Source organism: Dasypus novemcinctus, chromosome 13 (genome assembly GCF_030445035.2).
Source record: "Dasypus novemcinctus isolate mDasNov1 chromosome 13, mDasNov1.1.hap2, whole genome shotgun sequence".
NCBI classification, from domain to species: Eukaryota; Metazoa; Chordata; class Mammalia; order Cingulata; family Dasypodidae; genus Dasypus; species Dasypus novemcinctus.
This window is the reverse complement of record NC_080685.1, coordinates 1,088,846-1,116,169: the sequence shown is the minus strand read 5'-3', so window position 1 is coordinate 1,116,169 and position 27,324 is coordinate 1,088,846. Positions and strand designations below refer to the sequence as shown.

At 63.7% G+C, this 27,324-nt stretch overlaps 1 long non-coding RNA gene across 1 annotated transcript in view; it reads left to right on the top strand.

The window, feature by feature from the left end:
* LOC139436252 (uncharacterized) overlaps positions 1-25,418 on the top strand; it is a 36,033-nt gene extending 10,615 nt beyond the window's left edge. Inside the window, exons 2-3 of the long non-coding RNA XR_011645343.1 lie at positions 7,350-7,507; positions 25,100-25,418. This is a non-coding gene — a long non-coding RNA (uncharacterized lncRNA). The remainder of the gene's footprint in view (positions 1-7,349; positions 7,508-25,099) is intronic.
* Positions 25,419-27,324: the final 1,906 nt, after the last annotated feature.

Sequence of the window (27,324 nt, the reverse complement as noted above, 5' to 3'; positions counted from 1 at the left end):
TTCCTAATTCTTCCTTTTTCTTTCTTTTTTTTTTTAAGTAGGCACTGGGGATTGAACTCTGGACCTCGTACGTGGGAAGGAGGTGCTCAGCCACTGAGCTACACTTGCTCTCCAGTTCCTAATTCTTTATCCCACTCCTCTATATATGAGCCATCTTTTCCTGTTTCTTTGTATGTTTTGTTTTCTGATCTTTTTTTACAACCTGGACCTTTTGCTATTTTAATGTGTTATCTCTGAAATTTAGATACTGAGATATCTGTTCCTTAAGCTTGTATCCAACTAGTGTTATGATGGAGATTTCCTTGAGTGCCAGGACCTAATGAACAAAAAGATAGAAAAAGAAAACCACCCCTCTCCGTCTTTGCAGAGTGGCCTGTGTGTGTGCCCTTCAGAGCTTAGCTCCCCTAAAAATAAGTCTAGAGAAGAGCCCAAGGCCACGTGTGGGGTCCTCTCTGGTCTTTCCTGCATGTCTTGTCCTGGGCATGCCCATGCAGCCCTAGGAAATCCCCTGATTACACAGATCTGGGTTTCCCTTTGTCCTTAGGAAACAGTGCTCTCAGTACGTGCATGAGGCTTTCTCTGCTGCCTCTGGAAGCAGGACCGGCCAGCACAGCCTATGCCGAGTGGGTGGAGGGACAGGTGAGGGGCTCGTCAGGGTGCCTCAGGAGAATTCCCTGCTGCTTCTACGTTGCCTTTTCTTGATTTGGCCTTTGTCTCACTACTGATACCCGTTAGCTGTTTTCTGGAGCTTTGAGAAGGAAGGTTCTGCCATCTCTTGTTCGTTGATTAAAGCTTCTTTGCGGGGATAGAGTTCTGGAGCGGGTCACTCTACCAACCTGAGGACTAGAAACCCCAGAGCCGACGTGTTTCGCCAGGAGAGAGGTTTCCCCCTGATTGTCCCCTTGTACCAAGGACAAGCTGTGCCTCGTGGGCTGGGAAGAGGCTCCCCTTGGCAGGACTGGAAACCCCGTGACAATTGCCTTAGTTTGCCGGGGCGTCCTCAAGTACCATGAACCGTGTGACTTAAGACACCAGACGTTCGGAGTCTCCCGGCTCTGGCGGCTGGAAGTCCAGATGGAGGCAGGCGGGCCCCCGACACCTCCAGGGAAGACCCTACTGCAGGCCTGGGTGCTGGGGGCTGCCCACAGGCCTCCGTGCTTGCTGCCCCTTCCCCACGGCGCTCCCGCATCTCCCACCCACTGTCCTCTCCTAAGGACCCCAGACGCGCCGGTTCCGAGCCCGCCTCACCACCCTGGCCTCACCTTAGCGGAGTCCGTGGTCCCGTTTCCCAGCAAGGCCAGACCAGGGTGAGGACCGGAGCTTCTGGGGACGTGACTCAACCTGTCACCTCGTCCTGGGAAGAGGCCGGCCCCGAGCCGGCGGTGCGGCGTGGGGAGGGGTCTTCCCCGGGCAGGGAGGCAGCCTCCCGCCCTGGACCTCCCGCCTTGGGGCTGGACCTTAGGGAGGGGAGGCGTCCGACGGCCCGAGTGGAAAGAGGGCAGGGGCTGCGCTGTGGTTACGGAGGGGCCCCTGGGGGACCCACGCGTGCCGGCCGGGCTCTGACCACTCATCCTCCAGGCCCACGCCCTGGGGGCCCGGGGGGCGCTGTTGGTTTACACCAGGTCAGCGGGCAAGGGCTCTGCGGGCAGCCACGCCTCCCTGCCAGCTGCGCGCTCCTCTGAGTTTACGTTTTCTTGTCTCAACACCACACACCATCCCCCCCAATGCTTGTGGTCAAGTCTCGTTAAGTTACCGCTGAGCGCTGGGAACTCGGGGTGAATTTGAAGAGTTTGTGGCCACCTGCGGACCAGAGAGGGCAAGGAAGAGCGGCTCGCTCTCTAAACCCGTAGGAGCTGCCCACGAAGCTTCGGCCTCCCTGGACGGGGGGCAGTGAAGGAAGAGGCCGCTGGCGGCCTGGAGATGATGGACTGGGGTCTCGACCCGTGTGGACTCTCAGGAGACGCTAGAGGCCAGGAAACCGTCACGAGGGCAGAGCAGCCACCAGGCCGGGGACACTGGCTTTGCCCACTGGTGGCCTCGCCGCCACTGCCCACCGTGAGAAAGCGGGGGGCACGTCTGTCCACCCAGCACGTACATGTGTCCATGCACCCAGACCGCACCAGATGCCGGGGAAACAGGGCTGAGCAGACAAGCGTAGTGTGGCACCACGTGTGACCTCAAGAATGGGTCCCCGGACTCACTGACGGTTTCTTTAAGAAGAAAGGAAGAAAACCAGAAAGCTGCCAGCCGGCTTTTTTCTTTCACAAAGACATTTCTCAGGTATGGCCACAAGCGCCTCTGCTCAGTGCTGAAGTTACAGTGTTGTTACAACTGTTCTCTTCCTGTGCTGCTTTTGTGAAACGAGCAGCGCTCTCTTTTCCTTTCCTCTAATGACGCAGCAGAGAGCACTTTCAGCTCGACACCCTCCTCCCTTCCTCTCGCCACCCCTCCGCGAACCAGCTCCGTCTTCCTCCACTTTGCACCTCCAGGGTCAGGCCGCCTGCGCGGCGGGCGCCAGCTCTGCCCGCCTGCTGTGCAACACCGGGGTTCCCGGGGCAGCGGGAGCACCTGCGCGGGGAGCAGGACGCGGGCGCTTCGGCGTCAGCTTGCCTGGGTTGGCGTCCCGCTCCACCCCAGCCGCCTGCCCTCGGCCACGCCCTTAGCCTCCCTGAGCCTGTTTTCTGCTCCGTAAGCTGGGCTGAGCAGAACAACTCGGTCCAGTGGTTTTGGGGACGGTGGCAGTTTGATGTTATTTATGAATTATGCTTGCAAACTGGTCTGTTCCTCTGCGCATGATACCCTTTGGTGTATTAGATTCAGCTGAGATGTCTGATTAATTCATGTTAAGATCAGGGCTTTGATTCAACCACATCCTTAGAGCGCCTGGGCGTCCTGGTGGGCTGATAAAACAGACGCTCACGCAGGAGAAGGGCACAGAGGGAGAGACACAGCTCCTTAGTCACGGCGGAGGCCCCGGAGAAGAGAGATGAGCCTGACGGTCTACAGCTGGCCTTGTGGAGAGCCTAGAGCAGCTGAGCCCAGAAAGAAACGAGCCCCGGGGAGAGACAAGCCCTATGCCAGCCTGCAGCTGAGATCAGGAGAAGCTGGGCCCAGAGCCTGACGAGGAAGAGGGAGGCTGGACCCCAGCAGACGTCGCCGCCATCTTGCTCCAACAGGTAGATGACTCTGGGTGAGCAAGTACCCCTTATGGTACCTTGAGTTGGACTCTTTATGGTCCAGTATCTGTAAGCTTCTACCCCAAATAAATACCCTTTATAAAAGCCAGCAGAGTTCAGCTCTTGGCGTCAGTGCCCCTCGGGCTGACCAGTGCTTTGAGAGATCAGGTGCAGTTACTAGGCAAGCTGCCCACGCAGTGCTGGCATGGCTGGTGCTGGACACTTGTCTTCCTTCGAATCCCCCTTCCCCAGTGAGGCCGAGGTCGCAGGTCAGCCTCAACGACTTTAGTCTGTGTGTTCTGGGATTGCCAGTGTAGCCCTGATTCGTCTCAGATATTCTCTCCAGGTGTCCTTGTACAAAACGGTTGGGAAATCCAACGTTTCAGCCTCCATGCAACACCTCAGACCAGCTCTCACGCTGGGCACTAGCTCGGGTGCCTCTTGCTCAGGAAAGAGTCCCACGTTGGCTGTGAGTTCAGTGGGGTGTCCTGCCTCGTTGGTGGAGACGACTCTGCGCGGGGCAGTTGACGCCCAGCATCTGCAGGGCCTGCCGGGTCCTTGGGCCTGCGGTCAGGGCGACACTGGCCTGGCTTTACTGACGACCTGCCGCGCATGTGGACCTCTCTGAGGCCAGTTTCTCTGGACGGTTTGGGTTGATTCTTGTCACAATCCTACAAGGCAGGTCTGTGTTTTGACATTTTCTGGTTGCACAGGATGGAGACAAACGCTGTTCACACGGAGTTAGCGTGAAGGTGTGCTGGAGGGGAAGAAGCACAGGACGCCAGCCCCCCATGGAGGCCCCCGGCCCCAGGGAGCCCCGGACCCTGCCGGGATTCCACCGCGGCAGCTGTGCTCTCCAGCGCGCGCGTGCACGGGGCCCCCTGAACGCCTCTGCCCGGTGAGTGCCTCAGTTTACCAGCAGCCCCTCGGCCACCGCCGTCCACGCCTCTTCTCGCCGCCCCGAGGACGTCCTCCCTGCCCACTTCCCGTCTGCTCCTGGGCTCTGGACTCGCCTCTGTTCCCTCCATGAAACACGCTCCTTGGAGCCCGGGGAGGCGGCCTGCCCATGAGCGCTTTGCCCTCCTGCCGAGCCCCCCGGGAGCCCCCGCTGCACCCAGGGGCACCAGGCCCACCCGTGGTCCAGGTGCAGTGCGCAGGCCCCGCGCTCACCAAACCACGCGGCCCTGGAGGCAGTGAGAGCCACGGCGGGCGGCCTCGGCCCGTGTCCCTCCAGGTCCCTGGAGACGAGGACGCGGATGCCCGGGACCAAGGGCCAGTGAGCGGCAGGGCGGGGGCGAGCCTGGGCCGGGGTCTGCAGACCCCTCCCCAGCCCTGCCCGCTGCTGCGGAGGGGCGCATCCTGACTCAGCCCCTGCCCGGACGTGCCCCGACCCGACCCAACCCTCCCCACGGCAGACCCGAGGAGTGGGCCACGGGGGCTCCCCACCCCCACAGCCCCGGGGAGACCCTCGTGACGAGAGCTGGGGCGCGGGGCAGCAGGGCAGGCAGCGGTCAGAGGGCGCGGGGGCCGGGGGAGGACGAGGGGTGCACGGCGCCCACTCCCTTCACCCGGGCACCCCCAGTCTCCAGGCGGCCAAGGTGCGGCCCAGACTGGCCTCACGACAACGTCAACACGGCGAGACGCACAGAGTTGGCACCTGGAGCCCGAGGCCCGCTGGGGGCACGCTGGGGCTGAGACCCTGAGCTCGGCCGGCCACGGCAGGGGGGCCACGGGTCCACTCTCCCGGGGATGGGCCACCCCGGAGCTGCTCCCGGCCCACGGCTCCTGGGACGGCGCCCGCGCAGCCTTCGCGCCCAGCTGGACACTGGGCTGGGCAGAGCTGGCCTCACCCCCTCCCCTGTCGCTGTCTTCACTGGACGCCTGCCCACCCCTCTGTCCTGGAATGTCGAGCTGCTCTGATTTGTCCGTTCCCTCCCCTCCCCGCCCCCCGCTGCAGGTGGGGGAACGCAGCCTCGGGAGGGAGACACCGTCTAACTCACAGGGCAGGGCTGTGGGCTGGATGGGCAGTGCCCGGCCTCGGCCAGGGAGCGTCAGCGGGGCAGCCCACAACATGAGACCCCGAGCCCACAGGTGTGTCCACAGGGCAGCCCACGAGACCCCAGGGCCATGGAAACATCAGCAAGGCAGCCCACTGAGACCCCCAGGCCACAGGAGCATCCCCGGGGCAGCCCATGAGACCCTCAGGCCACGGGAGCATCCATGGGGCAGCCCACGAGACCCCAAGCCCACAGGAGAGTCCTCAGGGCAGCCCACTGAGCCCGAGCCCACAGGAGCATCCCTGGGGCAGCCCACCGAGCCCAAGCCCACAGGCGCTGAAGCACGGGGCGAGGAAGCCCACGCCCGAGAGGCGACGTGGCCGCTGAGGGCGAGAGGACAGAGTGGAGGTGGAACCGGCCGGGGCCTGGAGGAGGCGCCGTCCTCCCCTGCACAAAGGTGCCGAGTGCACAAGGGGCGGCCCGGCGTGGGCACGCGGGCGGCTGGCCAGCGCTGAGGGGCGGCGTGGGTGCGCCGTGGGCCGTGGCAGCCGAGCACGCGGGGAGCTGCAGGGCGGCCTGGAGGAGGGAAGCCGCGGCGCAGGGCGGCCCCTGGGGTGGCAGGGACACCCTGCCCTCAGGCACGGCCGCCTCCTCGGGCACGTGCCCAGCGCTGTGGGGGCCCCTGTGCCCTGCCTGCACCCACGAGGCAGGAGCTGCTCCCCTCGCTCTCCTGTACCCCAGCCCCTGCAGCTCCCCGCAAACAGCGGCCGAGAGTGCGAGGCTGCGGCGAGCTGCGTGTCGGGGCCGCGATGAAGGCCTCGTGTTCCCTCCCGCGGCCGATCCCGCTCTCCCCACGGGGAGATGCTGGCCTTGCTTCTCTCCTCGCCTTCCGCCGCCAGCAGTGCTGTGACAGCGCCGCCTGAAAAGGACCGCTCTGCCTCGAGTCCGTTTTCTTTCTGGTTTTTGCTCTTTCGGTTCTCAGCTTCCTTTTGGTGGGTTGGTTTTCCTGACCACGGCCGTTACAGAAACTTCTAAAAGTAGAAAAAAGTAGAAGGAAGCTGGGAAAGGAATCACCCGTGATCCCCACACTGCGCGGCTGCGGCTGGCAGCCTGCAGCGGGTTCTCTTCAGGACGCCGACCGCTCTGCCAGCCAGAGGACTTCCGCGGCCTCGGCCCGGGACGCGTCCCCGGCTCCTCTCAGCCCCCGCGGCTGCGGGTGCCAGCTCCCGAAACCTCACGGGGCCTGCCCTCCCCTGGCCCCGGGGCTTGCCCGGGCGCGCCAGCCCCTCCCGCGGGCACGGGGACACGGCCACGCCGCGGCTGGGGCGCGCCAGCCCCTCCCGCGGGCACGGGGACACGGCCACGCTGCGGCTGGGGCGCGCCTGCTCCCGGCAGCTCTCCTGGCGAGCAGAGCGAGGGCTCGGGCGCCCTTGGGAGCTGGTCGTCTCCAGCCTGTACCTGCCCTCGCTGCCCCAGGCCTTTGGTCTCATCTCCTTGGCACGCTAGGTCAGGCCGGCCATCGCCCGCCACTGATCCGGCGCATGGCGAGGATGACTTCTGAGGCTGCTTCTGAATTCCCAGCCGGTGGCTTTTGTAACTTCGGCCTTTCGGGCTCTCTCCCAGAAGCCCCCGGAGCAGCGCAGGCTGGAGAGGGGACGTGGCCTTGGTGCCGGCCGCCGCAGCGGGAGCATCTGGGCCCCGGGAAGGCGCTGGGGTGGGTGCCGCGGAGCAGGCCGTGGCCGAGGCGTAGCGCCGTCCCAAACATGAGGGCCCGTCCTGCCAAGGGCGCCCGGCACCCTTGGGAGAGAAAGCCACCAGCTCCTGTGCCACACGCGGGCACGGGCACCTGGCAGAGAAGGCGGGGGGCGCAGGGATGCTTTTCCAGTGGAGATACTTCCATGCAGAAGCAAGAGGAGGAGGGAGTGAATGTTTGCTTCCAACCTTGGGCTTTAGCCACCACTCAGCCTCTGCTAGAGTATATTATTCCGGGATGGTAGTTTGTTGATTGCTAGTTTTAGTTGTTGCACTTATTGCCTTAAAATGGCACTAAAATCCTTATTTTTAACACTGACAAACGTGGTGTTAGTAGCCATGGTGTTTGCAATTTCCTGAGGAGTCCTTAAGAGGGAGCATGTCTCTCTTTCCTTCTTCTTCTCTTCTGCTTCCTGGATTGCAGGTGCAATGGCTGGAGTTCCAGCAGCTCTCTTGGACCTTGGGAATGGAAGCTACGGTCGGCAGCACAAGACAGAGGACCTGCCCCCCTGGCCGAGCAAAGCTGCAGCCGCTCTGGACCGACCGCCCCAGACGTCCTAGACATGAGCAGGAAGCAGACAGGTACGCGGGCTTCTGGTACTAGCTACTCAGTCTAAACCGAACTGATACAAAAGCCTCTCTGAAAATGTCTGGAAAACGGTGCTGTTTACCCATCGGGGTTTCAGAAATTACCTCTCGTTCGAGAGAGAGAATCATTTCGAACCTGCATAATGACTTGGTTAGGGGCTCAGCCTTGTTTCTAGTGTTCAGATAAAGGGGAATCGCGTGGGAACGCATTTTATCACCGTTTCCCTTTCTGACACGACTAATGAACCTGACAGCTTTGAAACCCGTTTTTCCTTCTTCAGTCTACTTTGGTCTCTCCCAGAGGAAGCTGAGGGGCAGCCTGGCTTCATGCCACCGTGTCTCCCCGTGCGGTAGTGCCTCTGTGAAGAGCACCCGTAGGAAGTACAAAGCCCGACGCTGACAGGTCTTGGGCCCCTGAATTTTTGAATTTTGGACTGAGAACGTCTGCGTGGCCGCCGACAGCGTGCTTTGTCTCAGGCCGCTGCGGTCACAGAGAGGCGCGGACCAGCAGCCCGTGCTCTCGGGAAAGATGACGACACAAGGGGACCGCGCATGCCTGGAAAATAAGCAGCGCGCAACCGACCCGTGAGAAAGGCAGCCCAGCCGGCCGCGCTCGCGCTCGGGGGAGCCAGCAGCTGCGGTCCTCGGGGCACGGCCAGGGGCGCAGCGCTGAGGACACAGCAGAGCGGGGACGCTCGCCCTGGGGAGGCTCTGGGGGGCTGGCCCTCGCCCCACGTCCCCGGGCCTTGGGGTACGCCACCCGGGGCGGCGCTGTGCGCTCTCCTGGTGCGGGCACAGCCGCTTCTTCACCAGCCCAGCACCGCCAGGGCTCTGGGGCGTCCGTCACGCAGCGGCCGGGGTGCGGGGGGCGGGGGAGCGCTGGGGGGGGAGCGCTTCCCTAGTCATCACGTCCTGAAGCCCACCGCCTCGTGCTCCTCTAAACAGACATGAATTGTGTGGAGCAGATTTTAAAAACCTGGGCCAATGCTTAGGGGGAACAGGGCTGCTCATCTCTTTTTTTTTTTTAAGATTTATTTATTTTATTTATTTCTCCGTCCCCCCCTCCCGTCTGCTCTCTGTGTCCATTTGCTGCGTGTTCTTCTGTGACGGCTTCTATCCTTATTGGCAGCTCGGGAATCTGCGTCTCTCTTTGTTGAGTCATTTTGCTGCGTCTTCTCTCCGTGTGTGCAGCGCCATTCCTGGGCAGGCTGCACTTTCTTTGGCGCTGGGCGGCTCTCCTTACGGGGCGCACTCCTTGTGTGTGGGGCTCCCCTACGCAGGGGACACCCCTGCATGGCACGGTACTCCTTGCGCGCATCAGCACTGCGCATGGGCCAGCTCCACACGGGTCAGGGAGGCCCAGGGTTTGAACCGTGGACCTCCCATGTGGTAGACGGACGCCCTAACCACTGCGCCAAGTCCGCTTCCCTGCACTTTTTTTTTTTAGATTTATTTTTTATTTCTCTCCTCTCCCCCCCTCCCCCAACCCCAGTTGTCTGTTCTCTGTGTCTATTTTGCTGCATCTTCTTTTTTTTTTCTGCTTCTCTTGTTGTCAGTGGCATGGGAATCTGTGTTTCTTTTTGTTGTGTCATCTTGTTGTGTCAGCTCTCCTTGTGTGCGTCGCCGTTCCTGGGCAGGCTGCACTTTCTTTCGCGCTGGGCGGCTCTCCTTACGGGGCACACTCCTTGCACGTGGGGCTCCCCTACGCGGGGGACACCCCTGCGTGGCAGGGCACTCCTTGCGCGCATCAGCACTGCGCATGGGCCAGCTCCACACGGGTCAAGGAGGCCCGGGGTTTGAACCACTGACCTCCCATGTGGTAAGCGGACGCCCTAACCACTGGGCCACGTTGCGTCCCCTGTTCCTCTCCACATCCTCAGCTGGTGTCTTGCTGCCGTCCTCACGCACGCGCTTCCTCTGGTCTGGCCTGGAAACGGCCATCGAGCGGCTCGGAGCAGCCCACCCCGTGCTGGGGGACGTGGGCACCCGGCATCTCGGCGCGTTCTGACTTAACGGGAATGTGGGCCCAGGTGCAGGGGTGGGTGAAGCCGGCCGAGTCCCGCACATCAAAGAAATGCTGCCCCGAGGGGGTCCAAGGCCCCCGGGGACCTGGGGTGCCAGTGGGGAGGACGGAGGGGAGCCCCCGAGGGCGGACAGCAGCCACCCCCGCTTTGCGCAGGACTCGGGGACTCCTTGGCAGCGAACGGGGTCCCATCAAGCCTGGAACCTGCAGGGGGGTCTCGGGCCGCCGGGGACACGGGTCAGCCCCCACCGCCGTGGATTTGGGGTGTCTAATGCAGTGTGGTGACCACTGGGCAGTGTGACCGGGCCCGGGAGCTGTGAGGCCCCCCACACGTGCTTGCCAGCCTCGGGGACCCGGGGGGCAGCCAAGCAGAGACGGGAGCCGGGACCCCCCGCCGTGGCTCTGCCCCGCGCCCGCACATCGGCGTTGAACAGAGGCCCACGGCCACGCGGGAGCCTGCACGCCAAGTGGGGAGCGGCCCTGGGCCAGGGGCGGGGGGCGCCTGCCTGCCACGGGCTGAGCAGTGGAGGGACACGTGCTTGTGGAGCACTCCCAGCTGGGGACGCAGGTCCCCACGGGCAGCGCAGGCCAGGCCCTTCAAGGGCCCCTCCGGGGACGCGCCCGCCCGGTGAGGACCTGGACGTGGGCGCGTGGGCGAAGGTGTGCGCCCCTCCCAGGTGAGGGCCGGGCCAGCGCGGGGCCTGTGCTGAGGGCCAGCCTCAGGCGCCGTCCCCTCCTGCCCTCCGTCCCCGTGCAGCTGCCGCGGGCCGCGCCATCCAGCTGGTGGGAAGGGGAGTGGGCGGCGTCCCCTCTCCCCACGCCCCGGCCCAGGGGCCGGCTGCGCCCCGAGGGGAGGCGGGCCCTGGCCTCTGCTGGCTGGCCCAGCGTGCCAGGGCGGCACAGGGGCCCACGGGGCGCCGCGGGGGGCAGCGAGACCAGGCCTGCTCCCGGGAAGAAGGGCCCAGAGAGGCCAAGCACGGCGGGGACACCCGACACGGCACCCAGCGTGGCCAGGGGTCCGCACTTGCCACCCACAGGGGGCTCCCCCACCCGGCGGGAGCCGGGAAGCTAAGGCCAAATGCTCGGCGTCCTGCAGCGGCGGTAAGCACGTGGACTCCAGGAGCGTCTGAAAGACGGGTCATCAAACGCTGGACTTGGGCAAGGGCACAGGGCCCCCTGCACACAGGAGCACAGGCAGGAGCTCATGCACGCCACACACGCCCACACACTCCCACACGCTCCCACACACGCCCACACGCTCCCACACACACCCACATGCTCCCACATGCTCCCACATGCTCCCACACGCTCACATGCTACCACACGCGCCCACACGCTCCCACATGCCCACAAACACGCCCACACGCTCCCACCTGCTCCCACACGCACCCACATGCTCCCACACGCACCCACATGCTCCCACACGCTCCCACATGCTCCCACACGCTCACATGCTCCCACACGCTCACATGCTCCCACACGCGCCCACATGCTCACATACTCCCACACGCTCACATGCTCCCACACGCCCACATGCTCCCACACGCTCAATTCTCCCACACGCTCACATGCTCCCACATGCTCCCACACGCTCCCACACGCTCATATGCTCCCACACGCGCCCACATGCTCCCACACACGCCCACATGCTCCCTCCTGCTCCCACACGCGCCCACACGCTCCCACACGCTCCCACCTGCTCCCACACGCACCCACATGCTCCCACACGTTCCCACATGCTCCCACACACACCCACCTGCTCCCACACGTTCCCACACGTTCCCACATGCTCCCTCCTGCTCCCACACGCTCCCACATGCTCCCACACGCTCCCACATGCGCCCACATGCTCCCACATGCTCCCACACGCTCCCACACGGTCCTGCGCCCAGCACCCTCTGGGTGGGCTGCTGCTGGCAAACAGGAGGAGGAGGCTGAGCAGGGCCTGGGCCGGGGCGCTGGGAGGGGCGCTGCCCCAGAGGCCCCCGCGCTGTCGCAGCGCCCATGTCGCCGTGCCCTCGCCGACCCTCCTCTCGTCTCTTGAAGGCCAGGGCGGCTGGCGGTCCTCGCACCAGCAGGAGGCTCGGGGGCGCGCGCCTGCAGGGCCCTGAGGCCGGTGCTGACCGAGGCCCCGGCCACCCGCCTGCCCGACGGCAGAGGCCCGGCCGGGGGTCCCCGCCACGATCCCCGCAGTCCGGGGCCGGGCCCCTGTGCCCCCGAGGAGCAGCCGCGCCGCACCCCTCGGCCCCAGGGCCGCCCAGGAGGCCCGGAAGCCTCCGGAAGCTCCTTGCCCCGTCCAGCGGCGCGCTGCCTCGCGTGCCTGAGCCGGCGCCGTGCCTGTGCTCGGCAGCGTCAGGGCCGTAAATCTCATCCCAGCGGAGGCCGGGCCGCAGGCCGGGCGGGGGGCCGCGAGGCGCCGAGGGCCTGTTATGGAGAAGGCTGCAGCGTGCGGGCCGGGCAGCGGGCCCCCTGGCCTGGCGCGGGCCGCGCTTCTGGGTTACGACACGCTGCGGGGCGCGGCCTTGTTTGGTGATGGGAGGAGGGCAGCTTCCGCTGCGGCCTGCGCTCCGCTGCGCTGGCCCGAGGGGCGCGGGGACACGGGAGGGACGGCAAGGCCGCGCCGCCGAGCTCGGCCGCTTCCCCAAGGCTGGCGACTGCGTCGATGGGAAGGGCCTGGAGACACGGGGCTCATCCTGCCAGGCGCCCCCCGAGTAAGGAGAGGCGGCGGGCCGGCCCGGGGCGGCTCCCCACTCGCCCACCTCCCCCATAACCGCAGGACAGAGGCTTCCGCTCTCTGGGCCTCAGTTTCCTCACCTGGGAAACGAGCCCCCGGGGTCATGGCGCCAGGGAGAGGCCCCGCGGGGCCGCGGCCGACTCGGGGGTCGGCCCAGTTACGAGCCGGTCCTGTGGCCTGCGCCGGCACCCGCGGGCGGTGGCCCAGCCTCCCCAGGGGCCGATTTACGTGCGCCTGCCCCCGAGCCGCGTCCCTGCCGGATCCGGACGAGAAACAACCACTGAGGGGGCCAGACCCAGCCAGAGCGCCTCCCAGGCCACGGGGGGCCATGGGGGCCATGGGGGGATGTGGGGGCCATGGGGGATGTGGGGGGCCATGGGGGGACGTGGGGGGCCATGGTGGGATGTGGGGGGCCATGGGGGGACGTGGGGGCCATGGGGGATGTGGGGGGACCATGGAGTTACATCAGAAACCATAGGGGGACGTGGAGGTTGTGGGAGGACATGGGGGGCCACGGGGGATGTGGGGACCACAGGGGGACGTGGGGGGCCATGGGGGGATGTAGGGGCCATGGGGGTCGTGGGGGCCACGGGGGATGTGGGGGGCCATGGGGGGACGTGGGGGCCACGGGGGGACATGGGGGCCACAGGAGATGTGGGGGCCACAGGGGATGTGGGGGTAATGGGGGGACGTGAGGGGACCATGGAGTTACATCAGAGACCATGGGGGGACGTGGGGGTTGTGGGAGGACATGGGGGCCACGGGGGGACGTGGGGGCCACGGAGTGCGGGCCGCTGAGAGCTTCAGCCCCGCCCCCGTCCCAGTCCCACACACCGTCACGCTGAGCGGCTGCCCCTCCACGAGGGGCCGCGTCCCCGCACACGGGGGCTGCCGCGCCAGCCTGGCCCCGCCCCCCTTCTCTGACAAGGCTCATTTTTATGCAGCCCCCGGGACGGACCCGGGTGGGACCACGACAGTGACACCCGTGCGAAGCCCCCACTCCGGCGCGGTCAGCTCCGGCCTCGTCCGGCCAGGCCGGGGTGGCTCTGGCCTCTGGCCGGGCCTCCTGCGCCCCGCGGGCGGGTCAGCCCCTGGAGCCGCACAGCCCCCTGCCTGGAGGGCCTGCCAGGACAAGGCGGGCACAGGGCGCTGAGCGGGCGGGGAGCAGCCAGGCCCGGCCTCGGCCTGGTCCTCAGCGGCCCCGCGGGGAGTTTGGAGAGGGTGGGCGCCTGCTGTCAGGTGACGGGATACTCAGGGAGTTCCGCTGTGGGCCACCTGGGCGCGACGCATCAGGGACCGCCTAGCCCCGGGCCCAGCGCGTCCTCCCCGGCACCCCTGCTCTAGCTCGGGGTCCCTGACCAGAGCGGGGGATGCCCTGCAGCAGGGGGGTATTTGGGAGGCGAGTGCAGGAGGCGGGGAGCGCGAGGCGGGCAGGGGCCGAGGGCGGCTCAAGGAGCCCTTCCCACGGCTGCCCCCCGACGGGGCGTCCCGGGGGCCTCCTCCCAGGGGCGCACGCCTGCCGCCCAGGGCGTGGCCGGGGAGAGGACGGAGAGCCAGCGGCCTCGGGCGCACCTGGCTGGGCCGCTGCCCACGTGGAAACACACCGCAGCGCGGGCCGGGGTGGAGCGCACTGGCCGAGGGGCGACGATGGCCACGTCCTGGCCCCTAGCCCACGGCCACGTTGCCTTTCGTGGAACAGGGGCTTTGCCGGCGGGATCCAGTTCAGGGTGGCGCAGGGGTGGTCGCCCAGGAGCATCGGGAGGCCCGGGCCATCGACACATCCTAGCGCCTCAGGGGAGGCGCAGGGGTGGGGGCGGGGCCGGGGACGCACCGTGACCACGGAGGCCGCCGGCGGCCCCTGGAGGGAGAGGAGGGGGGACACGGCTTCTCCCGCAGCCTCCACGAGGCACCGACCCCACTGACACCACGAAACTGGCTTTGGACTCTCAGGGAGTAAATACGTGTTGTTCTGAGCCACTAACTTGCGCTAATTTGTTACAGCCCCGCAGGACACGCGGCGCTGACGGCGGATTAGAACACACGCGCCTGGAACCCACGGCCGTTTCTCGTGAAACCCAGAGCCCTCGTTTCCACAGCTCTCAGACACGCGGGATTTTACCGGGAGGGCTGGGCGGGGCTGCGTTCACGAATTTACCAACTTTGCCCCGTTTGGGGGAAGTCACGTCGACCTCGGCAAAGCTGCCGCTAATCTTCCAGGTCCCAAATCGACTCGCCTGTGTCGGTCGCGCTCGTCTCCTGTAGTAGCTGTCCCCGGGCACGTCACAGCGACCCGCACGTCCCCTGGGTGCAGACATGTGCCTTTTTATTCTCCCCTCTACGGCACTTGGGGCCTCATATTGCTTCTTTTGGAAAATGTGCGCATGCAGTATGTATTAGAAATATTAATTCTGTTTCAAGAGATGTACAATATATTTGTGAAAATTTTAAAAAAAGAGAGACTCTGGGTCCGGCAGGGCTGCTCATCACTGCTCACACATCTTTTCCTTGGTTACGTCAGCCTAGTGTTGCCTTTTCCTGGTCAGTAACCGCCCCCCTTGCCTCTAGGCCAGCAGGATGCATCTGTGGCCAATGCCCTGCCAGGCCCAAGTCCTGCCTTGGCCCACATCCTGCCGTGGCCCGCGTCCTCCCACAGCAGACGCTGTGAGCTCAGTGGACAGCCTTCCGGCGCAGTCTCGGGGTTCTCGGCAGGGGACCTGAGCAGCCACTGCCCATCGTCTGCATTAGGTCCAGGAGCCCCTGGCCTTCCGGTCCAGGATGGCTTGTCCCTGCCTGGCCCTGTGCCGCTCAGCCCTTCAGCTCCTGGGGGACCCCGCCACCCCAACGCCAGGCGGGGCAGCCTCTTCTCCGCGTTGCGTGGCCCGAGCCTCTGTCGCCACACTTGCCTCGCTGCTGGCAAGCGCCCGTTCCTTCTCCTCCCCGCCACGCTGCGCCTGGCAGGTGGCAGTGCCAGCAGGCCTCCGCTGGAGCCCGGCGGGCAGACGGCACGGCCCGCATCTCACCCCGTTCGCAGTTTCTGGTTCGTTTGAGGCTTACCCGCCCCCTTCTGACGGTGACGTTAGGCTTGGACGTGTTCGGCTGTTCCCTGCGTTTGTGGAAAGGCCCGTGGGGCACACACGGAGGTTCTGGCACCTGCTACAAAGACGCAGCCGGCCGGGGGGCGGAGGCGCGGCCCGGGGAGCTGGCCAAGCTGAAGCTGCTCCCCCCCGAGGGAGGGACCCCGAGACCCGGCACTGGGGAGGGGCCACCTGCAGGTGGAATCCAGCGCCCCAGGCGGCGGGGCCTGGCCGGGGCAGGGGGGGGTGACCGGTGTGGCCCGAGCAGGGGCTCCTGAGGGCGGCTTTGACCCAGGGCGTCTAACTCACGTCCTCCCGAGCCTGGGGAGCGCCAAGGCCCCGCAGGGCCCCGCTCACGCCCGCCTCTGCCCCCTGGACCCCCCTGGATCCCCGCTCACGCCCGCCTCTGCCCCCTGGCCCCCGCTCACGCCCGCCTCTGCCCCCTGGCCCCCCTGGCCCCCACTCACGCCCGCCTCTGCCCCCTGGACCCCCCTGGACCCTGCTCACGCCCGCCTCTGCCCCCTGGACCCCCCTGGATCCCCGCTCACGCCCGCCTCTGCCCCCTGGACCCCCCTGGACCCTGCTCACGCCCGCCTCTGCCCCCTGGACCCCCCTGGATCTCCGCTCACGCCCGCCTCTGCCCCCTGGACCCCCCTGGACCCTGCTCACGCCCGCCTCTGCCCCCTGGACCCCCCTGGATCCCCGCTCATGCCCGCCTCTGCCCCCTGGACCCCCCTGGACCCTGCTCACGCCCGCCTCTGCCCCCTGGACCCCCCTGGATCCCCGCTCATGCCCGCCTCTGCCCCCTGGACCCCCCTGGACCCTGCTCACGCCCGCCTCTGCCCCCTGGACCCCCCTGGATCCCCGCTCACGCCCGCCTCTGCCCCCTGGACCCCCCTGGACCCTGCTCACGCCCGCCTCTGCCCCCTGGACCCCCCTGGATCTCCGCTCACGCCCGCCTCTGCCCCCTGGACCCCCCTGGACCCTGCTCACGCCCGCCTCTGCCCCCTGGACCCCCCTGGATCCCCGCTCATGCCCGCCTCTGCCCCCTGGACCCCCCTGGACCCTGCTCACGCCCGCCTCTGCCCCCTGGACCCCCCTGGATCCCCGCTCATGCCCGCCTCTGCCCCCTGGACACCCCTGGACCCTGCTCACGCCGCCTCTGCCCCCTGGACCCCCCTGGATCTCCGCTCACGCCCGCCTCTGCCCCCTGGACCCCCCTGGACCCTGCTCACGCCCGCCTCTGCCCCCTGGATCCTGCTTACGCCCGCCTCTGCGCCCTGGACCCCGCTCACACTGCCTCTGCCCCCTGGACCCCCCTGGACCCCCGCTCACGCCCGCCTCTGCCCCCTGGACCCCCCTGGACCCTGCTCACGCCCGCCTCTGCCCCCTGGACCCCCCTGGACCCCCGCTCACGCCCGCCTCTGCCCCCTGGACCCCCCTGGACCCCGCTCACGCCCGCCTCTGCCCCCTGGCCCCCCTGGCCCCCACTCACGCCCGCCTCTGCCCCCTGGACCCCCCTGGACCCTGCTCACGCCCGCCTCTGCCCCCTGGACCCCCCTGGATCCCCGCTCACGCCCGCCTTTGCCCCCTGGACCCCCCTGGACCCTGCTCACGCCCGCCTCTGCCCCCTGGACCCCCCTGGATCTCCGCTCACGCCCGCCTCTGCCCCCTGGACCCCCCTGGACCCTGCTCACGCCCGCCTCTGCCCCCTGGACCCCCCTGGATCTCCGCTCACGCCCGCCTCTGCCACCTGGACCCCCCTGGACCCTGCTCACGCCCGCCTCTGCCCCCTGGACCCCCCTGGATCCCCGCTCATGCCCGCCTCTGCCCCCTGGACCCCCCTGGACCCTGCTCACGCCCGCCTCTGCCCCCTGGACCCCCCTGGATCCCCGCTCACGCCCGCCTCTGCCCCCTGGCCCCCGCTCACGCCCGCCTCTGCCCCCTGGCCCCCCTGGCCCCCACTCACGCCCGCCTCTGCCCCCTGGACCCCCCTGGACCCTGCTCACGCCCGCCTCTGCCCCCTGGACCCCCCTGGATCCCCGCTCACGCCCGCCTCTGCCCCCTGGACCCCCCTGGACCCTGCTCACGCCCGCCTCTGCCCCCTGGACCCCCCTGGATCTCCGCTCACGCCCGCCTCTGCCCCCTGGACCCCCCTGGACCCTGCTCACGCCCGCCTCTGCCCCCTGGACCCCCCTGGATCCCCGCTCATGCCCGCCTCTGCCCCCTGGACCCCCCTGGACCCTGCTCACGCCCGCCTCTGCCCCCTGGACCCCCCTGGATCCCCGCTCACGCCCGCCTCTGCCCCCTGGACCCCCCTGGACCCTGCTCACGCCCGCCTCTGCCCCCTGGACCCCCCTGGATCTCCGCTCACGCCCGCCTCTGCCCCCTGGACCCCCCTGGACCCTGCTCACGCCCGCCTCTGCCCCCTGGACCCCCCTGGATCCCCGCTCATGCCCGCCTCTGCCCCCTGGACCCCTCTGGACCCTGCTCACGCCCGCCTCTGCCCCCTGGACCCCCCTGGATCCCCGCTCACGCCCGCCTCTGCCCCCTGGACCCCCCTGGACCCTGCTCACGCCCGCCTCTGCCCCCTGGACCCCCCTGGATCTCCGCTCACGCCCGCCTCTGCCCCCTGGACCCCCCTGGACCCTGCTCACGCCCGCCTCTGCCCCCTGGACCCCCCTGGATCCCCGCTCATGCCCGCCTCTGCCCCCTGGACCCCCCTGGACCCTGCTCACGCCCGCCTCTGCCCCCTGGACCCCCCTGGATCCCCGCTCATGCCCGCCTCTGCCCCCTGGACACCCCTGGACCCTGCTCACGCCGCCTCTGCCCCCTGGACCCCCCTGGATCTCCGCTCACGCCCGCCTCTGCCCCCTGGACCCCCCTGGACCCTGCTCACGCCCGCCTCTGCCCCCTGGATCCTGCTCACGCCCGCCTCTGCGCCCTGGACCCCGCTCACACCGCCTCTGCCCCCTGGACCCCCCTGGACCCCCGCTCACGCCCGCCTCTGCCCCCTGGACCCCGCTTACGCCTGCCTCTGCCCCCTGGACCCCGCTCACGCCCGCCTCTGCCCCCTGGATCCTGCTCACGCCCGCCTCTGCGCCCTGGACCCCGCTCACGCTGCCTCTGCCCCCTGGACCCCCCTGGACCCCCGCTCACGCCCGCCTCTGCCCCCTGGACCCCGCTTATGCCTGCCTCTGCCCCCTGGACCCCGCTCACGCCCGCCTCTGCCCCCTGGACCCCGTTTGTGCCCACCTCTGCCCCCTGGACCCCGCTCACGCCCGCCTCTGCCCCCTGGACCCCGTTCGTGCCCACCTCTGCCCCCTGGACCCCGCTCACGCCCGCCTCTGCCCCTGCTCCCCTCCCCTCCCAGATCGCCATCGTCCCAGCCCCACGGACCGCGCTGGCTCCCGGGCCCCCTCGCCCGCCCCGACACACCTCCCCCCTGCCCGGCCTGCAGCCGGCCTGGGGTGCATCCTCCCCCGAGAGAAGGTGCCCGAGGCCCGGGGAGGGTGGACGTGGGGCTTGGCTGGAGTTTCCTTGTTGAGACGGAGCTGGAACCGAGAGAAGCCCCTCGATGCAGCCACGCGCGTTCCCAGGGACAGCACCGACCCCACTGGAGGGGGGTTGCGTCCTCAGGCCCTCCTGGCAGCCCTGGGAGTCGGTGACCCCGCGGGGACAAGCAGCTCCGTCTCTTCTTGCTCCACCCAGGGACGGACGCAGCGTCCGCCTTCAGTGCTGCCGCACTGTCTTCCCGGGAGGGCCCCAGAGTCCATGACGTTCATGGCTGGGGGGGTCACGACAGCCCCCCAAGGTGCTCCCAGGGCTCGGCCCACTCTCAACACTTCACGTCCACTTCACTGACTCGCTTTGATGTGGCGGGCATGATTTTCCCTGTTTTCCAAATGTGGAAGTAGAGGCACAGAGGGATTAAGTAACTTTCTCAAGGTCACACAGCAACTGGCAGTCTTGGACACTAAACCTGGAAGGAAGGAAAGAAAAAGAAAAAGAAGAATGAGGGAAGACTAAGGAGTGGCAGAGTCATACCCCCTAAAATCACAAGCTTTAGAATTGCCTAGCAATCTTAATCTTCTAGAAACCGGAGCAAAGGGGCAGTGCTAGGGCTCCAGCGCCAAGCAAGGCACCTTGGATAAAAGCAGCAGTATTTTGTTTACTGCGTTGACTGGGGGACTGAAGAGAGCTCACTCTCGCCTCTTCTCCAAGAAAATAAACAAAATTCCCCTCAACGGCAATTGGAATTGAGCGCAAAGAAATTATTCTGGAGAAACTCCCACGACGGCTCATGCTCCTCCTGGACTGTGGTAAGAGTGGACAAAGGACCAGACCGACCCAGGAGGCTTTTGCTAAAAGGAAGGCGAGGAAAGTTAATGTCGTGCTGTAAACAATGGGCTGTGACTGTTGCATGTCTTCATTTTGTGACTCCTCTAGACCCTGCCAGCTCAACACGCCAACACCAAACCTCTCCCTTAAAATTAAAATCCTGTTGTCTTTGATATTTTGCTGACTTGTAGGTAAAAATTACAGCCTGACACGTCCCGTAAACTCTTATTACAAAGGTAAACTTCCCCACGCAGGCGCACAGGATGTGTTTTATTTGGCGGTTGATTGGTTGGCTCTGTCGCCTCTCACTATGGACACGTGGTGTGCGGCGCTCCGTTTGCGCGGTTGCTGGGGGACCCCGCATTTGGGGGGCCTGGATGCCTGGAGACGAGGCCGGGGGCTTCTGGAGGCTGTCCCAGGAGAGCGGCGCCCAGGCCCGGCTCAGGCGCAGAGTGAAGGGCAGCGGCCCCGACAGTGCCGCGGGCGGGAGGGGCCTCCCGGCGGGCGCAGCCTGAGAGGGGGGCTCGGAACGCCCCGGGGCCGTGCCAGCCGAGCTGGGGGGCTCCCTGGAGGCCGTGCGTCCAGGCCCTCGGCTCTCCCGGAGGGACGTGGGGCCGGCGGGCGGCGGGCGGCTGAGCCCAGGTCCCGGCCGCCTCCTCGGGTCCGCCCCGCGCCGGCTGCTCCGGAACCGTCCGCGGGGAAACGGAGGCGCGGGGACTGGGGCTGAGAGAGGAGCGGCCCGTGGCCCCAGGCGCCCGTGCCCACGCGCCTCCCTGCCCACCCCGAGCAGGACTGGGCCCCCGCGGCCGCCCCGGCCCCTGCAGCGTCTGGAGAGCAGAAGCCGCGCCAGGGGCCGCAGCGGGCAGGGCGGCTCGGCTGTGGGCTCCGGGGCCCCCATCGCGCCGCCGCACCTGCCCGGGGCACCTCGCCTGCTGCGGGCCGCGGGCTCCCCCTCGTTTCCGACATTTCGGGGTATGGGGCCACGTGGGCCCCATGCAGCCTCCCGGGCAGTGGTCACCCCCCCTGGCCCACACGTGCTCGCTGCCCAAAGGACCCTCGTTCTCCGGAATCCAGGAGAGGAGCCCGACGTTGCCCAGGGAGCAGGGGGCAGCCCCGCACGGGCCGCACGGGCCCTCAGGGTGGCCTGGGGGGGGGGTGGCCTGGAGGGGTGCGGGGTGGTTTGGGGGGGCCCTCAGGGTGGCCTGGAGGGGTGCAGGGTGGCCTGGGGGGGGCCTGGAGGGGACGGGGGGACCTGGGGGGGCCCTTGGGGTGGTCTGGAGGGGCGCGGGGTGGCCTGGGGGGTCCCTCAGGGTGGCCTGGAGGGGGCGGGGTGGCCTGGGGGGTGTGGGGCTGGCCTCTGAACAGGGCCGGGCACACAGAACTGCCGGGAGAGCCAATGGAGGGCCCACCGCCCGCCAGGCACGTGCCAGGCGCTGGGACACCAGAGCCAGCCAGCCCGGACGCGGCCTGGAGCGCGGGACACGGGGAGAGGAGCGAGCGGCGACGCCCCCGGCTCAGGAGGGCGCGGCCCGAGGTCCCACTCCTCTGGGAGGACCTGCGCAGCCCCGGCCACTGGCTGCTCTCCCTCGTCTGCACGTGGACCCCGCGCTGTGGGCGCAGGGACAGACGGTCCTCGGGCCCTGACCACTCGGGAAGACGCTTGTCCCCCACACACACCTGAGTGTCACGGACTCCCAGCGACCACCTCTGTCCTCGGGTGGGGAGAAACTGAACCTAATCAGAGGAGAAGCTGCGGGTCAGAGGGGACCCGGGGCCAGCCACCAGGAGTCACAACCCCCCGGCTGCAGCCAGTAAACGACCCCTCCAGTAAACGACCCCTCCAGCCTCAGCTAGGGCGCTGGGCTTCCGACACCAGCAACCATAAACCCTGGCCGAAACTGAATGTTTAAAGAAGAGGGGACATTCGAGTTGGATTTTGAAGAATGTATAGGAGTTTGCTAGGCAAAAAAGTGAGATGTTAGTGTTTGGGATTCAGAAACAAATCAGAATTCCCAGGAATTTAGGGAATTTCCCCCAAGTCATAAATTATTCTGAATTTTTATAACACTTTATTTCCGTGTCTTTAAATAATAATGAATGACCATAATAATGGACAATGAATATTTTTGTGGTATAGTTATAAAAAATGTTTTAGAGGTTTTCTGTTAAAAAAGATACAATAACCGGGAAACGGACTTTGGCCCAGTGGTTAGGGCGTCCGTCTACCATATGGGAGGTCCGCGGTTCAAACCCTGGGCCTCCTCGACCCGTGTGGAGCTGGCCATGCGCAGCGCTGATGCGCGCAAGGAGTGCCGTGCCACGCAAGGGTGTCCCCCGCGTGGGGGAGCCCCACGCGCAAGGAGTGCGCCCGTGAGGAAAGCCGCCCAGCGTGAAAAGAAAGAGCAGCCTGCCCAGGAATGGCGCCGCCCACACTTCCCGTGTGGCTGACGACAACAGAAGCGGACAAAGAAACAAAAGCAGACAAAGAAACAAGACGCAACAAATAGACACCAAGAACAGACAACCAGGGGAGGGGGGTAAATTAAATAAATAAATAAATCTTTAAAAAAAAAAAAAGATACAATAATCAATGATTTATAATGAGCAAATATAGTGTAATAAGATCATTTATTTCAATAATGTAAAATATTCTCTATCAGATACAGATATTTAGTAATAGAAAACATTTTAAAAAGAAAGATCAACACAAAATAAAAACAAATAAAAGCCTTTAAAAATTGAAAGGTGTGTACAGGGCTTCATTTGGAACGATGGACATGTTTTGGAAATGGATTGTGGTGATGGTAGCACAACTGGAACATAATTAACGGCACTGAAATATTTATCTGAATGTGATTAAAAGGGGAAATGTTAGGTGGAATATGTGGTCACAGAATTTTTAAAAAGTTTTAATCCATGGAACTCCATCACACAAATAGCGGACTCTAAGTTAAACCATGGACTGGAGTTTACAGCACAATTATAAACTGCTTTCATCAGCGGTGACAAACGCGCCACTCCAATGCGCGGTGTCACTGCGGGGCGGGTACGGGAATCCTGTCTTTTACGCTTCATTGCTCTGTCGACTCACAGCCTCTCTAAGAAAAAACCCCGCAGTGACGATGAAACGTCCCAAAACTGGATGCTAGCGACGGGGGCACAGCGCTGGATACACTGAACCCCACCAGCTGGCACGCCGGGAAGGGGCGGCTTTTACAGTCTGAATTATATCCCACTAAAACTGTTCTTCAAAAACGGGAGGCGACGATCACAAACGCTAGATGCTGTTCTCTCCACGTGAAAGGCCGCGCGTGCGAAGCCTCCTGCGCCGCGGCGGCTGTGGGGCCCGCTTCGTTTCGTGACAAACCTTCCCCGTGGGGAGGGACACCTTTCCTCGGGGCTGCCGCGGGGTGGGCGGCCGGGAGTGTGCGCCGGCCCTGGGGAGCGCGGCGCCCGGCTAGACCCGGCCTCTCCCGCGGCGGCGCTGCCCGACGGTCCCCCCGTGGCGGCCACGGGGCTGCCTCGCTCCGGCCTTCCTCTCGGCCTCAGCCGAAGGCCCCGATGCGCAGCAGGTGTCAGGTGTGTCCAGGCCGGCTGGGTCTCGCAGACGTCTCGCCCCTGTGGCCGCAGGGACCTGCGGGACCCTCGCCCTGCTCCCGGGCCCGCCCGCAGCTCAGCCCTCTCGGGGTCCCTGACCCGCAGGCGCCGGCCTCAGCGGCCTTCACCCACCTCTTCCCCCCCGCCTCCCCTTCCGCTCAGGTGCAGGCGTCTACCTGCCAGGTGCGGGGGGCGGGGTGGGGGGGAGTGGGGGTGGTCGCCTGGAGGCCCCTGCTCCCGGGGCCACCACCCTGTGTCCAGGTCCTGGCGACCAGCGGCTCCCCTACGTGGCCGTTTTTCCACTTACCTGTGGAGGGAGAAGAAATCCAGCATCGACTGTTACAGCAGGATCAGACGGGAACGCTGGCCTCCTGATTTTCAGCGGGAAACGATACTATTACACGCTGTCCAGGTCTACAACTGTATTTTCTGTTTTGTAGCCATGAATTCATCCCTTTCTTCTTCTTTCGCAATAATTCTCTATTTAAATGGAGCAATAATCTCCCTAAGTCTTTTGACAATGATCTCTCCAATTTGAGTTCCTCATTTCATTCATCTCCTAAAGGGTAGATTTTAAAATTAGGCACTTATGTGTGCTTTTTTTTCCCCAAGAAGGATGCTTAAAGAATATTTTCTTTGTCCCCAAAGATCACTAATTTGATCACAATATGCTTCTCTATCTGACATTCTGCATCGTATTTTCCTGGAATACAGCTGCTCTTTGATGTGCTTACTCATGGCCTCGTTTCGCATGAATTCTCTGACTTACACATCTGAATACATCTTTTGTTCCTGGGGTTGGGTTCTCTACTTCAGGCCACCCATTAGCCTTACGGTTCATCTTAATTTCCTCTCTTTTCTATCTATTTCTGTCTCTCATTATATATCTGCATTTACCTCTCCATCGTGATTCAGATTTTACCTGTTTCCACTCTGTCTTCTTGTCCTGTTCTTCTAACTTCTAATTTATATTTTAATTCTATAATGATCCTTAAATATGAAATTTTCTTGTCCATCTAATTTCTGTTGTTTTACTCTCTCCTCTTCGAGCTTTCATTTAATTGAATTTGTGCTCTAATTAAGTCGTGTAGCAAGAAGAATTCGGAAAGACCTTCCTTCTGCCGCCTGCGTGACCAATTGCTCTCTTTGGATTCCTTGACTTCTGCCCGTGACGTTGCTTTCCGTGCCGCACGGGGCTGACAGTCACCGGGCCTCCTCTTTCTGTCTTGCACATCCATTCATTTCACTTGTGAGTGCGGGCGGGTGACTCACCTTCCGGAAGGAGCTCCCTGACTGCTGGTGGTCAGCAGACCGGGGGGACAGGAGCGAGGGCGGGAGCCCAGGGAGGAGACCGCAGCGCGAGGGGACGGGAGGGCGCTGCTCCGACAGGTGGGAGAGCGCAGGTGCACGGAGCAGGCAGATCCTGGCTGCGTTTAGAAGGTAGGGCCCTCAGGATTTGAAGAACGGGATGTTTCATACACACGCAGGTTATGCATAAACATGTATCTGTGTGTGTATTTAAGCAAAATAAGAAAACCATAATTCTAACAGAGGTACCGCTCAAAAGTTAATATCACATACAAACAAATTAAAGATAAAGAAAAGAGGGACCAGTTATTAAACCAAGAACTGATTGGCACATGCGCTCCTTTCTTGCCGCTAGGTTTTAACAACCACAACGATGGTTAAGAGGTTTGAGCTCTTACTAGGTGCCAGGCGCGGTTCTACACACTTTATCTGTGTTATTTACACACACTAATCATTTGCTTATCCCAGGTATCCCGTGACGTGTGAACTGTTTTTATCCCCTCTTAAAGGCATGAAGCTGAGGTACGGAAACGCTAGTAGCTTGGAAAAGCACCTTCCCGAGAAGCGAGGTTTCCCTGCAGGAATGGAGGGCGCGGTCGTTAAATAGCCGCCTACGCGCGCGCCCTCCGGGGCTCCAGTCCTCAACCCGAAGACGAGTGCTGTCCAAGGGACGTTTGCGGGAGCCTCGCTGCTAGGCCAGCTGTGACCCCATCACTTCCGCCAGAGGGGACGTCGGCCCTCCACCTGTTCACATGAGAAGCAGTAACTAGAAAGACATCATATTCCTAAATGGCTACAAAGAGCATTAAAGATTATTTTAAAAACTGACTTAATTTCACGAAGTGCTTGTGCTATTGCTTAAATTACTGCAATTGATAATCACTAGTTTGATGAATAGTGTTCCTTTGTATAGAAAAATTGCACTTTCACATATACAGAGTCCAATAGTCAACAGCCACAGAAGACATGTCAACAAGGAGTGCAAGGGGCTGCTCTTTTGCAAAAGTGGCACCCCAAGCCACCCATCCATCCACCCATCTATCCATCCACCCATCTACCCATCCATCCATCCATCCATCCACCATCCATGCACCAACCCATCCATCCATCCACTCATCCATTCATCCACCCATCCATCCATCCACCCTTCCATCCATCCACCCATCCATCCATCCACCATCCATGCACAAACCCATCCATCCATCCACCCATCCATCCACCCATCTATCCATCCATCCATCCATCCACCCATCCATCCACCCATCTATCCATCCACCCATCTACCCATCCATCCATCCATCCATCCACCATTCATGCACCAACCCATCCATCCATCCACTCATCCATTCATCCACCCATCCATCCATCCATCCACCCTTCCATCCATCCACCCTTCCATCCATCCACCCTTCCATCCATCCACCATCCATGCACCAACCCATCCATCCATCCACCCACCCATCCACCCATCCATCCACCCATTCATCTATCCACCCACCCATCCATCCACCCATCCATCATCTGTCCACTCATGTAAGAAGTATTTATTGAGTTCCTCCCATGTGCTGGATTGTTCCTTGCATGTTAAGGTCTCACAAGACTTCGACACACTCAGCGTGGAATGGTGAAAAAGAGGATGGACTTTGGAGTCAGGTAGGCTGATTTCAAACCCTGGCTCTGCTAGTTACTGTGTGACTTTGGACAAAGCACTTAACTTCTTTGAGCCTCAGGTTCCCCCATCTGTACGATGGAGATAATAACATCTACCTCTACATGTTCCTGTAAGGGTAGGAGCAACAGAAGGAAGCATGTGCAGCCCCGTGCTTGGCTCTCGATAAGCGTTACCACACAGTCACCTCTCTGGACAATTCTTTACTGCTACGAAGTCTTTGAACCCCAAGACCCAGCATCCTGGGGCAGGTGGAGGGCCCCAACCTACCCAACATGATGCGTCATCAGAAGTACAGCCAGGGGCCGCTGGGCGTGCTCCCTGCAGCAGAGGTTTCAGGCCCAAGAAGCTGGAGAAGCGGAGGCTGGGGGGACGGTGAGCAGCAGGAGAACCTGCTCTTCCTCACAGCCCACCCTGTCATGACCCACGGCATCCATCGCCAACAGCTGCGACCAATACTGTCGGGGTACAGGGAATGACCTTTGAAAAAACTCTCATCATTACATGCCAGGAAGCAGGTTGCTGCAGGGGTTCAGACCACTGATTTTGGTATAAGACAGTCACAGAACAAACATTTACTGAGTGTCTGCCATGTGCCAGACCTGCAATTAAGTATCTAGGAATATGTCCATAAAGAGAACAAACAAAACTTTGCCTCCCTCTGGAAGCTTACATTCTCGTGAGGGAAGACAGCAATAAAGAACAAATACAGGGAAGCAGACGTGGCTCAACTGATAGAGCATCCACCTACCACATGGGAGGTCCAGGGTTCAAACCCAGGGCCTCCTGGCCCCTGTGGTGAGCTGGCCCATGCACAGTGCTGCCGTGTGTAAGGAGTGCCGTGCCATGCAGGGGTGTCCCCCGTGTAGGGGTGTCCATGCGCAAGGAGTGTGCCCACAAGGAGAGCCGCCTGCACAAGAAAAGCACAGCCCACCCAGGAGCGATGCCGCACACACGGAGAGCTGATGCAGTAAGTTGATGCAACAAAAAAAGACACAGATTCCTGGTGCTGCTGACAAGAATGCAAGTGGACACAGAAGAAAACACAGCAATTGGACAGAGAGC